This window comes from Chenopodium quinoa, unplaced genomic scaffold, assembly GCF_001683475.1.
Source record: "Chenopodium quinoa cultivar QQ74 unplaced genomic scaffold, ASM168347v1, whole genome shotgun sequence".
Lineage (NCBI taxonomy): Eukaryota > Viridiplantae > Streptophyta > Magnoliopsida > Caryophyllales > Amaranthaceae > Chenopodium > Chenopodium quinoa.
In genome coordinates, this window is record NW_018744367.1 from 3,136,711 (window position 1) to 3,153,824 (window position 17,114).

A 17,114-nucleotide genomic window follows, 5' to 3' on the forward strand; every position below is an offset into this window, starting at 1 on the left:
GCTATGGACAACTGAACCACTGCTATCGCCGCTTCGTATTCTGCTTCATTGTTTGAAGCTTTAAACTTGAACTTCAGAGCATACTCAAACACATCCCCCTGCGGCGATGTTATCATTATACTGGCTCCTGATCCGGCCGCAGTCGTAGATCCATTCACTGATACCTGCTACGTTCCCATTTGATCTTCCTCATCATTGTATGAGGCTTCCACAACGAAGTCCAATAATGCTTGTGCCTTAATTGACAATCTGGGCTTATAGACTAACTCGTATTCCGGTAGCTTAATCGCCCATTTTAACAATCGACTTGAAGTATCCATCTTTTGCAATGACTTTTCTAACAGCTGATTGTTCAGTACCTGTATTACATGGGCAACGAAATAAGGGCGTAACTTCCTTGCCGCAATTACAATGACGTATGCCACTTCTCTATAACCGAATACCTACATTCTGCAGCATTCAGAACGTGACTAACAAAGTATATCGACATCTGTTGTTTGTTTCTTTCCACCAACAATACCGCTGCTACTGTTTTTGGAGAGGCTGAAATGTATAATTGCAACTGCTACCCGCGTTCTGGTCTTAATACTGTCGGCAACGACCTCAAATGATTTTTAACGACTTCCAGTGCTTTAGAATGATCTTTTCCCCATTCAAAGGTTTTGTTCTACCGCAATATCACAAAAAACGGAAGTGTCTTATCAGCGGATTTGCTGATGAACCAGGTTAAGGCTGCCATTCGGCCTATGAGCCGATGTATGTCACGTATTGTCTTCGGTATCTTCATATCAAGTATGGCATTAACCTTATCAGGGTTTGCATCAATACCTCACTCACCCACCATAAACCCCAAGAACTTACCTGAACGAACCCCAAACACACATTTTTCTTGATTCAATTTCATCTGGTACCGCTGTAAGGTATCAAAGGTTTCCCTTAGGTCAGCAATGTGATCTTTTTCAAGTCGGCTTTTCACAATCGTGTCATCCACATATACCTCCAAATTCCACCCCTTTTAATTTTCAAAGATCTTGTCAACTAGCTTCTGATAAGTTGCTCCTGCATTCTTTAACCCGAACGACATGGCCTTATAGCAATAGACTCCTGCATCCGTTATGAATGCTACCTTAGCCCTGTTTGACTCATGAAGAAGACTTGATGATATCCCAAGAAGGCATCTAAAAAGCTGAGCATAGCATGGCCTGACGTCGAGTCTACCAATTTCTATCCGTGGAAACAGGTAACAGTCTTTAGGGCACACCTTATTTAAATCTGTAAATTCGACGCACATTCGCGACTTCCCTGTCGGCTTTTCTCACCATAACTACATTCGCCAACCATTCTGGGTATGTGCAAGGCTCAATGAACCCTGCCGCTAAGAGCTTGTTGACTTTGGCCTGTATTTCCTCGATCTTTTCTGTTGAGAAGTTTCACTTCTTTTGCCTAACTGGCTTGAACTTTCTATCAACATTCAGCTTGTGTACCATAACGTCTGGGTGTATTCCGGGCATCTCATCTGTCGAGAAAGAAAACACATCTGATTTTCCCCCAGTAAACTAATCGGATTATTACACCTCATGTCTGAATCCATATCTGAACCCACCTTCACCGTTCGGCCCGGAACACCTGGTTAGAGTTCAACTTGCACTGTTTCACCCCTAGGGGCCGGCCTGGGAATCGATACCGGCCTTGTGTCAAATTTCTCCATTAACAGGTCACGCATTGATGGCTCTCTGTCCGTTTTCAGACTATTCAATACCGGCGCCCCTCGAGTGGGCTGTTTTAAAGTAGTTACATAACAGGATTTTGCCATCTCCTGCACTCCATGCACCTTCTCTACACGGCCTAAGTTCGATACGTAGGCCATTGTGAGATGGTACGTCGACACTACAGCTTGTGTATCATGAATGACCGATCTGCTGAGAATTGCATTATACGCCGACGACACATCAACCACTATGAACTCAGCCATTACATCCTTTGCTGCCGGCCCCTCACCAAATCAAATCAGTAAGACGATACTGCCCTTTGGCCTTACAGTTGAACCATTAAACCCGATTATAGGATAAGAGACCTGTGTTAGATACTGCCTGCCTATCATCAATACATCAAAGGCCTTCATATATAGGATATTCGCAGAGCTTTTGCCATCAACTAAAACTCGCTTTATCTTAGCCCCATTTTTCATAAGTATCAACACCAAAGGATCATCATGAGAAAAAACAATTCCCCTTGCATCCTCCTTTGTGAAGGTGACACTAAGAATATCAGAAGGCTGAGGACGGTTGTTAGCATCCAGCGCATTCACTATATGCTGATGTTTTGACAAACTTTTTCTTGCTCCGCTTACCGTCCCCCCATGAACCGGCCCACCGGTAATAACTTCAACCACAATGTTCCTTCCAGATGATGATGGTGCTTGTCTCCCATCTCCCTGTCGGCTTACCCCAACAAGCTGCCTATCATTTCTGGATTTTGGTCGCCACTATTTTATTTGACGGGGAGCTACTAGTTGCTAACTCCCCCCGAATGCAAGCGGTATTGAGTTAAGTGCCCTTTTTCTGATCAACTCTTCTATGTTATCCTTCAACTACGTACAATCTTCAGTGTAATGGCTGACATCACGACGAAACATGCAATACTTCTTCATATCCCTACCCTTCGCCTTCATCGGTGCCGGTCTCACCCAATCCTCTCTATTCTGATTCACTAAGTAAATGGCGGCCCTTGGTGTGTTCAATGGGGTAAAAGTATTGTACCCTGCCGGTGCCCTTGCACCCTTTACTTCCTACTGGCTTTCACCTTCTTTCACCGGACTTGGGGCTCCCGGCCTATTACTTCCAGACGCTACTCCGCCAGACAGGTGTTGATTTTTGTCTGTCGGCACAGCTCTATTATTACTTGTCTTCAGCAACTTTTCACATTTTATGTAATTAGGCCGCTGCTAATTTCGGGAGACTCTTCCGTGTCAATTACCGTTTGAACTCACAACTGCTAAGGCCGTTCCTCAATGCCATGATCGCAACCTCCTTCTGTAACTTTGGAATTGTGTTCGCTTCATTGTTGAACCCCCTGATGTAGTCCCTTAAAGACTCATCTGACCTCTGCTTAATCGCCATCAGCTCTCCTGACGTTCGTTGGCGGACACTGTTGCTGATGTACTGCCCTACAAACATCTCTGACAGCTTCTCAATGCTGTCAACCGTCCCGCACCCTAAGTTGGAAAACCAATCTGAAGCTGCTCTAGTTAAGGTGGTCGGGAAGACCTTGCACTAGACTGCATCAGAATTTGTTATAAGATCATGTGCCCCTCATAAGCTGTTATGTATCTATTCGGATCATCCCCTTCCATCATATCTGCATGCCAGCATCTTAATTTTTTCCATCGGTTGATCCAAGATATCTTGCGTAAACGGAGAAGCCCTTGGCTTCACAACTATTTGTGCTGCACCTTGTCCCGCACTTTGTGAAGTTATCTGCCTTTGAACTCTGGTACTAGCAATGGGACTGGAGGAATGTGCTTTTGTCTCTCGGTCGGTTGTATGCGTCCTTGCCAGTGATGCCTCTCGGGATGGATGCCTTGGCAAACTAGTCGCGTGGCGAAACTGGCTGTCAAGATTTATTATAGGTACCTCTCCTCCAACTTGCTCATTATCGGCCCCTGCCTCCTTTCTTTTTTTACTCATTGCCCTCATTACTCTGGCCATTATATCCAGCTCTTCTAGAGTAAACTCGGCCAACGAATCCGGCACTGCATCGTTACGCCATTCTGGTGTTATCGGCATATTGAACTGATTCCCTTTCAAGGTATGAGTCTCGTCGTCTATCACAACTTCCGCGACACTCGTACCATTTCCAGTTGTTACATTTAAGTTCGTTGTTTTTCTGATTCCGTTATCATTTCCAGGTGTTTCTTTGCTTCCAGTCATAATTTTACTGTGTTAGGTTCTCAGGTGATAGAAGTAATCACAACACCCCTCCTTCTAGCGCCAAATTGTTCCGGATAAGACCCGACAACCCGTATTTGAGATCCGTGATGACCCTATCGTCCAGCCGAGCCCTTAAACAGGAAACAATGATTAGCTAACCCCAGGGTGAATCAGGGAATAACCACTCCGATGGTAAAGTTAGAAACTGTTTAAGAAGAAGGAGAAGAAGAAGAAGAGAAGACATCAAGAGAGTAATTAAGAGGATTAGATAGAGAGAGAGAGAGAGAGAGAGAGAGAGTAATTAATGCCCCCTTTTTATGAAGACCCAACATTCCTATTTATAGAAGACCCACCTGCCAGGTGGCTGCATGCCATGCACTTAACATTCGTACCAAGTGTTGATCGCCTGACGCCACGTGTTGCTCATTAGACGCCCGCTGGCTGTGTCGTTATGGGAATTTGCCGATATATTCATTATGACTTGCAATAGGAGCCCGTTGAGTCTGTGAGAAAGGTTGATATCAGCATTTATTTATCTATTATCGGTATCTTCCCATATAATTTGTACTCCTAGTATTTTTATTATGAAATATTTTCGTTATACTAGAAGTATTGGCTTTACCCACCACCTCAACATTGTCAAACATATATTTCGTATATAAGATTATGACATTATTTATTTTGTCACAAATTGTGATTCCCATGAAATATTCAAGTTGGTGATTATTAAAATTCATTATTTTAAATTGTATAGGGGAATGGGGGAAGACTGATATACAGGCACTCTTTGATACATTTCTCAAAAAAGGAGGACATCCACAGATTTCTGATGCTTACTCAATCAATGGTCATCCTGGAGACTTATATCCATGCTCTATTCAAGGTTTATTTTATTTTCTGTTTTCACTTTAATTCCATTATAACATATAATAAATCACAACTTAAGTTTCAAAGGGACAAATTAATAACCTTTTATATAATTCTATTTTGTTTTTAATTGATTTTAAAAAAATAGTGGGATTTTTTTTTCACTTATCTAGGATTGTATTATGGCTGGCTACACCATGTGACCGGGTTACTTGGTTAGGGATTGCTTGGTTAGTAAGGGGTTACTTGGTCAAGATTTACTCGATTGATCAGGGGTTACTTGGTCAAGGGTTACTCGATCGGTCATGGGTTACTCGGTCATGAATTACTTGATCAGTCAGAGGTTACTAGCTAGACCAGAGGTTACCCGGTCAGTGTTTTGATGTGTATTAGCCGGTCACATGTTGTGGCCAGCCACACAGAATTGTGCTTAGTAATGCTGAAAATTAATTTAAACTAATATCTTTTCAAAACTTATACTATACTGTAAACATATTTCTGCACCGGATATATTCCATGTAATGATGTATACTAAAATATTTTGCTTCCTAAACCAAGGAAAATTATAAATAAATAAAGGATCTGTGAAGAATTTTGAGGATTAAGGGTTTGGAGAGATGTGATTAAACGTTGAAATAAAAAGTCTGAATATAGATAGATATTCAATATTATTGTGTATGTAGATATGTTCAAGCTAAGAGTAGATCAAGGCAAAACTTATCTACTTTGGATAATCAATTCAGCAATGCAACACATCATGTTCTTTGGAGTAGCTACCATACACTAACCATTGTTGGCTCCGATGGTAGCTATTTAAAGCCATTCGCAAGCGATTACATCGTTATATCTCCTGGTCAAACCATAGACGTGCTTCTTAAGGCCAACCAAACACCAAGCCAATACTACATGGCTGCAAAACCTTATGCAAGTAGACCAAAGGCAGTCTTTTCGAAAACCATAGCCACCGGCATCATCAACTATAACGGAGACTACGATACAAACATAACTACTCCATTGCCAAATCTCCCAGACCACAATGATACAAGTGCATTCGTTACCTTTACAAACTCGTTCAGGAGTTTAGCGAGTAAGGATCACCCTGTCGAAGTCCCCTTAGATGCTAAAACTCACTTAGTTTATATATTGTCTATGAATTCCTTCCCGTGTGAGATTGGGAGTTCGTGTGATGGATTTAATAATACTCGCTTTGCTGCTTCCTTGACTAACGTCTCCTTTGTTAGTCCAAGTTTCGACTTACTAGAAGCATACTATTATTATAACATGGATCATAAGCATTTTAGTACAAACTTCCCAGACAATGCACCCTTAGAATTTAATTACACAGCGCGTAACCTACCAATGGAGTTTCGAGTACCAGAGCGTGGGACAAAGGTTAAGGTGTTGGATTATAACGCGACGTAGAGATTGTTTTCCAAGGTACAGAAGTGCTTGCCTCGGCTGATCATCCTATACACCTTCATGGTTATAACTACTACGTCGTTGGGTCAGGATTTGGAAAATTTAATAAGGAAAAGGATCCTTTGAATTATAATCTTGTTGATCCTCCATATCTAAACACAGTTGCAGTTCCGTATAACGGATGGACTGCTATCAGATTTAGGGCCGATAATCCAGGTTTGTCTATACATACATCTTGCATTATGCAAATTGAAACTATATTATATATTTTGGAAATTTTGGTGAGAAACCACCTTTTAAATCATTATTTTTGTGAAAAATCACTTTTTTTTTAAAAAAAAATGTTATAAGAAATCACCTAATTAAAATTTTTATTATAATTTGCCACCACCAACCAAACAAACTACTGAACCATTAGTAGTCAAGGCTTATTTTCTTGTAGCAGGTGATGAGTTGCACACAAAAAAAAATTAAAAAAAAATAATAAAAAATTGGATGGTTTTTTACAACATTTTTTTAAACAGATGGTTTTTCACAAAAATAATAATTTAAAAGATGATTTTTTGACAAAATTTACTTATTTTTTTGTGACAATTACATGTACTTATTTAATCATAGTTTTAATAATTTTCTCAATCAATTAACAATTATGTAGGAGTTTGGTTCATGCATTGTCACTTGGAGCGACATGCTTCATGGGGGATGGAGATGGCGTTCATTGTCAAGGATGGCGATACGCCCGAATCGAGTATATTGCCTCCTCCTTCAGACATGCCCTGGTGCTGAAAAGCTCAAACATTCAATTGTAATAGAAGGAAAAAAAAATATGGATTCATAAATTTGATAGCTTCATTTTCTAAATAATTGAATCTTTATATTTACTTTTTCTATCGACAATTTTACTTAAATTTTTTAAATTATTTGATATCTATATGCTTCACCAAAATCATATCCAACTGCTTAGATTGGGACAGGGTGTTCACTTTAGCTACTTAAAATGCATTTACTTTCATAGACATTATAATTGAAGATTACAAAGCATATAAATATGTCACTAATGATTATTCTTTAATAGAAATTTAAAGGCATAAAAATGTCACTAATTAATGTTGTTGTCATGTTTTGTTCACTAAGAAATTAACTTCTTAACCACAATGTCCACTCTATAAGACCAACATTCGTTTATCGCTTTATCCTCCCAAATCACATTTACACCTGGCATCGGATCGTTTGGATTGGGTATGGGTCAGGTCAATTTAATTTTCGAGTATGTTTGGATTAATAGATAATTAGATTGAGTTTGTTTTGCATTAAAACTTCGAGTCAAGTTTGGGTCGGGTCTTTTTGAGTCAGGTTAAGCTTTGGGTCAAGTTCAAATTGAATCATTTCGAATTGAGTTGAAATGTTGGTCGAGTTTTCGTGTCAGATCAGGGTGGTATCAGATCATTTAGACTTGATAAATGAATTCAAGATCGATCATATCAATGAAAAAGAATACTCAAAAATATAAAAATAGTTTAGGCTATGTTTGATTTAGGTGTGTTTAGTTAATTAATTTGCATTGAAATTGGTTCATTGTGGTTAATTTCAATATCGGGTAATTTAGTTAGGGTCACTTTGGGTATCGCCCATTAGGAAATATCACTTCGCGTCACTTCAATTTGGGTGATGATAAGTTTAGGTCAATGAATCGGGTTAAATTTGTTTTGTGTCATTTCGATCAGGTATTGGATAACATCCTAATCGACGGGTCATCTCTGGTATTAGGTCTAAAGCGGGTCAACTCGACTTCGGGTGGGTTCAGGTTTCGAATCATTATTTCAGATCCAAATCAGGTCTAAATTAAGTTGGGTAATCGGGTATGGTTTAACTTTGCCAGATTATTCACATCTCTCACCTGTGGGTCTATCTCGCTCCTTTCCATAGTTTATACTTTATATTAAGACAAAAACGTTTCTCACCAATGTACAAATTATGTAATGTTATATAACTATATCAAATATAATTCAAATTACTCGAGGAATCCCCTTCCCTTCCTCCCTTGTTCCAGATAAACCATGTTGGGGTCTCTATACAGATGGTCTATTCACACTTAAATCTGCTACTTGGCTTGCTCATTTGCATGTCCCTCCTACCTCTAAATGGGAATTTGGATGGATTTGGAAATTGGATATTCCTCCTAAAATTCAGATTTTCCTTTGGCAAATCCTCCATAACAGTCTCCCTACTCGTCATACTTTATCTTCATGTAATATTGTTGTCCGTAGAGATTGTGCTCTTTCTGCTAATCATTCTTAATCCCAAGATCATATTTTCCTCTCTTGTCCATTTTCTACGAAACTTTGGTCTTCTTCTTCTGTCATTAAGTGACTTGGTCGCATCCCTCAGATTAATCAAATCCATGATTTATTTCGCTTTCTTAAAGTCACTTCGCCTACACTCCTTCCTAATATAGCTATCTTATTATTTGGAAACATCGTAACACAGTTATTTTTAAGAACTCTTCTGCTAATATTCATAGTATTTTAATTCGAGCTTTCTCTATGTATAAGGAATGGGAGTCTCGGTCACTTCTTAATGCTATCCACTTTCCTACTACAACACCACCTCCACCGCCTTCTCCTGCCCTCCCCCCCCTACCTATTGTCTTGCGGTCTCCACCCCCACACTACTACAAAAAAGGCCAAAGAGACCCGTTGTAAATGGCATAAGAGACCTATTTAGAGAAGGTCTCTAGCTCACAGGTCTTTTGATAAAGAGACCCGTTCAATTGAACAGGTCTCTTTGTAATCAATAAGAGACCTATTAAGTAAGGTAACAGGGCTCTTTGTGTGTATTTACATCCTATGTTTAAGAAGGGGAAGAGACATGTTATCTAACAAAACAGGTCTCTTTGTGTTTTTTTTTCTTAAAAAAATATATAAAATTCGACAATATATATTTATTATTTTGTAATTATTCCATAAACTTATATAATATTGAATTTACTGGTAGTAATTTACAACGAGTAACATTTACAAGTATATAGGAACAATAATTTTACAAGTATAAAAGAATTTACGGAAATAATTTACAAGTATATAATAACTAATGAAAATAATTTACAAGTTACCAAAACTAACAACTTTCCCATCATTTTATACGGCAAGTGAATGCAACACATCCTTGGTAATTTCCTTAGCCCTCCATACATCAGCTAAGCGAGTTTCTTGAATTTCTCATCCTCTTGTACACCATTAAGAGAATCAATTAAAAAAAGAGCTCCAAGGCTTAATTCAAGTTAAAAACTATCATCAAGTTCACACTCTTTGATGCAGTCCTAATCATAGCGGATCAAGAATACAGCATAAAAATCCCATCTATCTAAATTAAAAATTATATCTTTCAATGAATGGGCTATTCACTAGTAGAAAAACGTTCATTTGCGTCGCCCTATTTGCGTCACTCATAGAAAAAAATGAAAAAAATGTTCTATTTTAGCATCATTAAAAGTCATTTGCTTCGGACATTATCTAAGAAGCGATCCAAAAGTCAGATATCAGCTTTCTATTATTTGCTTTGCTTTTATTTATTGGAACGACGCATATAATTATCTTATTTGCGTCACTTATTTACTGACAAGTGATGCAAATGAGTGAGTGAATAAATTGCGGCACTCCTTAAGTTAAGGAGCGACGCATATAGATAATCTACAGCATTACACTTTCATTATTTGCGTCATATATTATTAATTAAGTGACGCAAATAACTCTTTTGTATTTAGGTTTTTATTCTGAATTTCGACCTTGCTGCCTCCCTTTCACTATAACAAAAAAAAAGAAAAAAGAAAAAAAAACACTCGCCACTCCTACCTTCCCAACGAATTTCTATAGCAAAATACCCAGAAATTCGACCCTAAAATCCAACAAATTCGACCAAAAAAACCCCCATTTCCTAGCAAATTCAACACCCAAAATCGCCAGCAAATTCAACACCCATAATCGCCAGCAAATTCGAGCTATAACCCCCCAATTTCGAGCAAAAAATAAAACAAAAACCCTAAGAAATTCGAACCCTAAAAACCCCAGAAAAATCGACCAAATCCGTGCATAAAGCCCCCATTTCGAGAAAAAAATCGACCCAAAACCCTAGAAAATTCAAGCAAAAACCCCGGCCCCATTTTCGAGCAACGACCAATATTTTCGAATGAAAACTTGATAATTTTCGCCCCCTAAAAATCCTAGGAAATTCGAGCAAATTACAGCAAAAATAATTAAAGTTCGACCAGTGTAGCTGTTAGGGTTTCAACTGCATTTAGGCTCGACGTTGGTGAATTTGTGAAGTCGATTTCACCCAAGGAAGATTGTTTCTTGTTTTTATCTTCAATATTTTCATAGTAGATAGATTGTAGCATTTAACTTGAACAAGAACTTAGTTAAATTTCAGAAATGATGTTAGGCCATTATAAACTAATTTTTAGTATGATTGGATTTTGTTGGTTTATTATATCTAAATTTATATGGCAAATTTCTCAATTATGTGGATATGAATTCGTGAATTGAAGTTGCATAAGTTAGTCATTGTGGACAAACGATTGAGCTGGTAGTACATACACATACGACATTGTCTTCACTTGTGGTATATATTCTAACCCTTCTTTGTAGTTTTAACTAATTTTTTGTGGTTGGTATAATGATTGTGAATTGTATTGGATTTCTAATTGTGATACGATTGATTGGAATTATAATAATATTTGCATCATTGGCTTAGATACCCGTTCAGGGCTTACTCATTAGGAGCAAGTCTTGAATAGTCCCCGGTTTGGAACTGTTCTTGAATGTTCTATCTCGTTTAGGTCGTAAGTATTTGAACTGTTTTTGGGTCTAACAAGATCATGGCTCACTATTTCCGATTGTTTTCTGGGTTCACATGTAGATAGCCGATTATCTACATCGTGTGCTTGGAGAACTATATGGAAATGTTGCCGGATTTTCTTTGGAACCAAAGCTTTACCAGGTAGTTACTAGTGAGATAGGACATTCAAGAATAGGTTAGGTTGGAGTGATAAGGACCTAGTTGGATCATGTCATTGCATCTACACGAGATAAACTTTGAATGAAAATGTTTTGTGCCTTATAATCTTGTTTATGATTAAGGAACCGTATGTTAGAAAATATACACAAAATCTTAAAATTAATTTTTGATATTTAGTGGTTGAAAATGAATCGAAGTTGGATGTATGCTAAACAAAATTCTACAAGATTTTTACAAGAAATTGAAGAGTTTAGTAGTGTTGCCTTAAAATACCAAACAGAAAATAAATCAAAGATTAATCTTTGTCCTTGTTGTGACTGTAATAATTCGAGGGGGTATCGTGATATAGATGACATTAAAGATCATCTAATTCGTCGTGGGTTTAAAGAAAACTACACAAGGTGGACATGGCATGGTGAGAGCATAGATCATGGGGCAAGTTCTAGTTATTGCCTAAGGGAAGATGAAAATCATTGTGATGATGATAATGAACACCTAAGGTGAGGATATTGATACCGCTGATATTGTTGGTGAAAGTGAGAATGAAGTGGAGAAGGACAGGATAGATGAGATGATGCATGATGTAGAAGACCAATTCACATAATGTCCCCATATATATGATAGTATTTTGAGAGTTGTAGAGACACCGTTATATCCTGGTTGTACAAAATTCACTAAACTTGGTGCCATTTTGAAGTTATTCAACTTAAAGGCGAGCAATTGTTGGACCGACAAGGGTTTTACGCAGTTGTTGGAAGCCTTAGTAGAAATGTTCCCCGAAGAGAATGAACTTCCAAACTCCACCTATGAGGCCAAGAAACTTATGTGCCCTACGGGTATGGAGTATGTGAAGATACATGCATGTCCCAATGATTGTGTGTTGTATTGAAATGAGTATGCTGATTTGCATGAGTGTGCAAGGTGTGGAGTTTCTCATTACAAGATGAATGATAATGGTGAGTTGTGTAAGAAAGGGTCTCCGGCTAAGGTATTTTTGGTATCTTCCAATTATCCCGAGATTTAGGCCACTTTTCTCTGATGAAAAAAATGCAAAATTATTGAGGTGGCATGCTGATGGGAAGAAGAAAGATGGGTTAATGAGGCATCCTGATTCCCCGCAATGGAGGAACATTGATCGAAATTTCAAGGTCTTTGGTCAAGAAGATCGAAATCTTAGGCTTGGTCTTTGTACATATGGATTAAACCCATTTGGGACACTTAGTACCCAATATAGCACTCAGTTTTTCTAGTATCTACAATTTTCCTCCTTGGTTATGCATGAAGTCTTGATACATTATGTTGTCCCTTCTAATATCTAGGCCTAAACAACCTGGAAATGACATTGATGTGTATCTAGCGCCTCTCATTGAAGATTTGAAATTGTTGTGGAATGAAGGTGTCCCGATGTTTGATGCATATAGTAAAACCAATTCCACTTTTCGTGCCATGATTTTTTGTACGATAAATGACTTCCTAGCTTATTGGAATTTGTCAGGGTACACTATGAAGGGAACAAATCCTTGTCCCATCTGTGAAGATGATTTGGAGGCATTGCGCCTAGATAATTGTGGCAAGCATGTATACATGGATAATTGCAGACATCTTCCTGAAGACCACCCTTTTCGAAAGAATAAGGACGCTTTTAATGGAAAAGTGGAGATGAGCGAAGCTCGTGGCCCTTTACGTGCAAGTGAGGTTTATCAGCGGGTCAAAGACATTGAGAATGAGTTTGGTAAGCCTTACAAAAGTAAATCAAATTGGTTATCCATGGGCTTTGATATGAAAAATAAGGTTGAGCTTTTTTGTGTTGCAAAATCTTAGTGAAATTCATCCTTACTTAGACGAGCACATGATTTTTCTTAAAAATAAATATCCTTCCAAAAATGATCTTCAGCTGATAAAGGAGCATAATTGTTCATTCGTTACATGGTTCAAGGAACGAGTGATGTCCCAGCTGTCCACCACACCTAATGTTATATCCGACACATTGAGATGGTTGCCATATGGTTCAAAATGTCAAGTCATTTCATACGAGGGATACGACATCAATGGGTATTCTTTTTACACTAGCCAACAAGATGAGAAATCAACAATGCAAAATAGTGGTGTTAAAGTAATAGGTTTGTCATCTGAATATGTTAGTGCACATGATAAAACACTTGTGGATAAGAATAAATTTTATCATGGAGTCATTGAAGAAATAATAGAGCTGGACTATGTTGATTTCAAGATTCCTCTATTTTGATGTAAGTGAGCTGATAGTAGCCGTGGTGTAAAAAAAGATGAACAAGGGAACTTGACCCTTGTAAATCTTGGTCCAACAGGGCATCTAATTGATACATTTATATTAGCATCACAAGCAAAGCAGGTTTGTTTTTTACGTGGCTGATCCAGCTGATTGTAAATGGTTAGTTGTTTTAGAAGGCAATAGAAGGATACTTGGCATTGAAGATGTGGTTGACGAGGAAGAATATGATGAGTAATTTAATGAGTCACCACCTTCCGTCTGGAGCATCCCTTCAATAGTCAATGATTTTGACACAACATTGAAACGTATAGATCATAATGAAGGATTTTATGTCGCAAAAGAGAAGAATGAAGTAGGTATGAATTCTGTATTTTTTAATTTTGTTTTTACAATATGTATTACTAATTGCACAAATTTCATATTATTATTACATGTACAATCCATCACAAATTGCATATTATTAATTGTTCTGTGTCTTCACAAGGTGAGGAAAATGTTGAAGATGAGCCACACAATCCATCACAATCGGAGCTACAAACAACAGACTCTCAAAAGAAGAAAAAGAAGCAAAGAGGTCCTTCATAGGGCCTAAAATCCATGTTTGTGGTTCCTAGAGTGCTTGAATGGGATGAATTGTATCGACCCATTGGAAATTGGGTAAAAGTGTACAAAACTCATCTTGGTGAAATAAGCCGTGCAAAAGTGTCTATATTGTTTAAAGATTGGAATCAAGTTCCACAAGGAGTAAAGACACTTTATGGGAAGATGCTAAGGTAATTCTCTATCCAATGTTAGATAATATACTATTATATGATCATTTTGAAATTATTTGAATATGACACTGCTTTTTTTGTTGTATTTAGAGAGAGTTTCAAATCAAAGAAGATGAAAGAAAGAAAAAAAAGGTCCTAGGCACTTGTGATAAGCGGTGGAGAGATTTTAAAACAAAATTGGTCAGTGGTTGGATCTCATGTACAAGGAAAATTCCGGAGGACAAAAGAATGCCCTATGACATCTATGATTCCATAACTGAATAAATGTAGAAAGCATTTGTGGAGGAGCATAGTACAGATGATTTTAAGGTGTGTGTGTGTGTGTATTATAATCAATAAGCATGCATGTTATTAATATTTTGTTTACGGATTCTTATGTTAACTATTCTCCATTTATTCTTATGAAAATAGGAAATTAGCGAGAAGGCAAGACAGAGCGAGTCTTTCAACGACTACCCTCACCATTTAGGAGCCAAATCATATGCTGAAATGAATATTGTATGGCTTAGAAAAGGGTATATGCCCTCATCATCTTCAGCATCCACTACTTCATCTTGCTCTTCGGTTGTGTCTAGTTTGCTGGATAGGACATATGCTTGGCTTCTAGCAAGATCAATAGAAGATGATAAGGGAAATCCTTATTTGTCTGATGAGAAAACAAGAGAGGTGAAAGAATCCATTGTAAGTATATAAAAAAGTCTTTGTTCCAATTTTGAATCTATTTTGTTAAGTTTATGTATTGCAAAAAAAGTTTACTAACTTTAAGTCTTTGTGTAGGATAATTAGAGAAAGCAACAAGCTGATGGGAAATTTGTTCCTAATAGGCATGATGATGTCTTATCTCGTGCCCTTGGGAAAAAAGATCGTAATGGTGGGGCGATAGGATTTGGCAGTGGAATTGGCATTAAAGCTGTATGGGGATCCGGACAGCGTCGTAGTGGCCGTTGGGGTAGGGAAATCGGAGATGCTGAGGAAGAATTAGAGGCAAGAGTAACCCAAAGGGTACGAGAGGAGACTATGCAGGAGATGCACTCTAAAATGGATTCCATGGCTCAAGAGAAGTTTATGTTATTTGCTAAACAGATAGGTATTCAAATTCCAACTCAGTTGATGGAATTGAATAACATAGGCCAGACTACTCCACAAAATCCTAGTAGTTGCCAATCAGGGGGTGATGATCCATTTGCAAACATACAAGTATCCTAAACTCGTTTTTTTGGTAATGGTTTTTGTGTACTATATTATTTAACTTTGTATCGTGTGTTTGATAAAATTTCATGTGGGTTATATACAAGGAACCGGTTTCATGTCTGCTATCGTTGTTGATAAATGACTCTGAAATAGTCATAATTGCTAAAGGTACATTTCATCCAGAGTTAATTCTTGATCATCATAGTAACCTCCTTCCAGATCACGTGAGGGTAAGTGTTAGATGGTTTTTTTTTATGAGTTTAAAGAAGCTCCGGTTCCAGTTCCTTCTTCAGTCATCAAGAAACTTAAGAACGCTCATGGTACTTTTACGCAATGGCTGAAACACTTGGTTTCACTTTTGCATGACAAGGTAAATTATTTTTGTAACAATTTACATAATTTGCCGTAGAAAAATATAACAAAATTGTTGAATAGATTTGCTTCACTATTAACTAGGAATTCATATCAAATAAAAACGATGATAATAGAAAAGCGGCCGAAGAAAACGTACAAGCCAAAGGAAGAAAAGAGGTTAAAAGTGGTTACGAAACAAAAGAGTCCAACACCAATTCAAAAAAAGTCTTTCTTATGGATTTTGTCTTGGAAAACTTGACTCAAAAGTGCGGGTGTTTGAATAGTTTGTTATCTACATTACCCAAAGGTGAAACTATTAAGTTAAAGGTTGATGCAAGGACCTTTAGTTATGAGGACCATAAGGACATCATTATCAAACGTGAAGATGTTAATCAACTTCTCATGGGAGCATGGCTTAATATTTCAATTTTGCAAGTTTTATGATGTAAGATATTCAAATTTCACCCCCCTATATTCAGTTTCTTACCATTTCTAATATTATTACATGATTTATATGTAGGGCCTTGAGTGATTATCTCGATACGGCGGATGTAACTTCCATTGGATTCATGTGCCCGGAAATGATTTCAGAAACTTATTTGCATAGTGATGCAGATCGTATCCTACTATACATGACAAATGCGATGGAAAAACAAAAATCTAAAAACTTCCTCTTATGCCCATACCATGAAAAGTATAAACTTTCAACTTGCTTTCTATTTGAACTTTGCAAAATGTTGGTATCACTTACTCATTTACATTTGTGTCTAATTTATGTAGGAATCATTGGGTTCTTCTGGTTTTATGCATGTCTAAGCGTAAGGTCTACATCTTTGATTCTTTGAGGCAAAAGCGAAATTTAGCAATTAAGTTTGCAATGACAAAGTAAGTCTGATTTGTTTTTTTTTTTGTGTTTTTTTTTTTTGTTTTTTTTTTTATGACAACAAGTCTGATTTGTTATGAATGCCATATGATTTTATGTGTGGGTAAGGATAATAAATGCTTTTATTAATTATGTACAAATATGTTATTTGTTTTAAATGTGTAGTGCTTTTCGAAGTTACAAGGCACTAAGTGGACAATCTAGGGGAAGTAAATTAACATGGCATTTGGGACAAGTTAACTTAATTCCTTACCCACACTTCTTGTTTCTTAATTATTTTAAGTATAGCAATTTAATTCAACTAATAAATATAATGCATGCATGTAGTGTCCTCAACAATTGGGTGCACGTGAGTGTGGCTACTACGTTATGCGCTATATGTACGAAATACTTGAACATCATCATAGAAGTGAGGATCTTATTACGGTATGATTTGT

General features: G+C 37.4%; 1 pseudogene; it reads left to right on the plus strand.

Moving 5' to 3' along the window:
* Positions 1–17,114, plus strand: part of LOC110696674 — an 86,243-nt pseudogene that overhangs the window by 11,996 nt on the left and 57,133 nt on the right.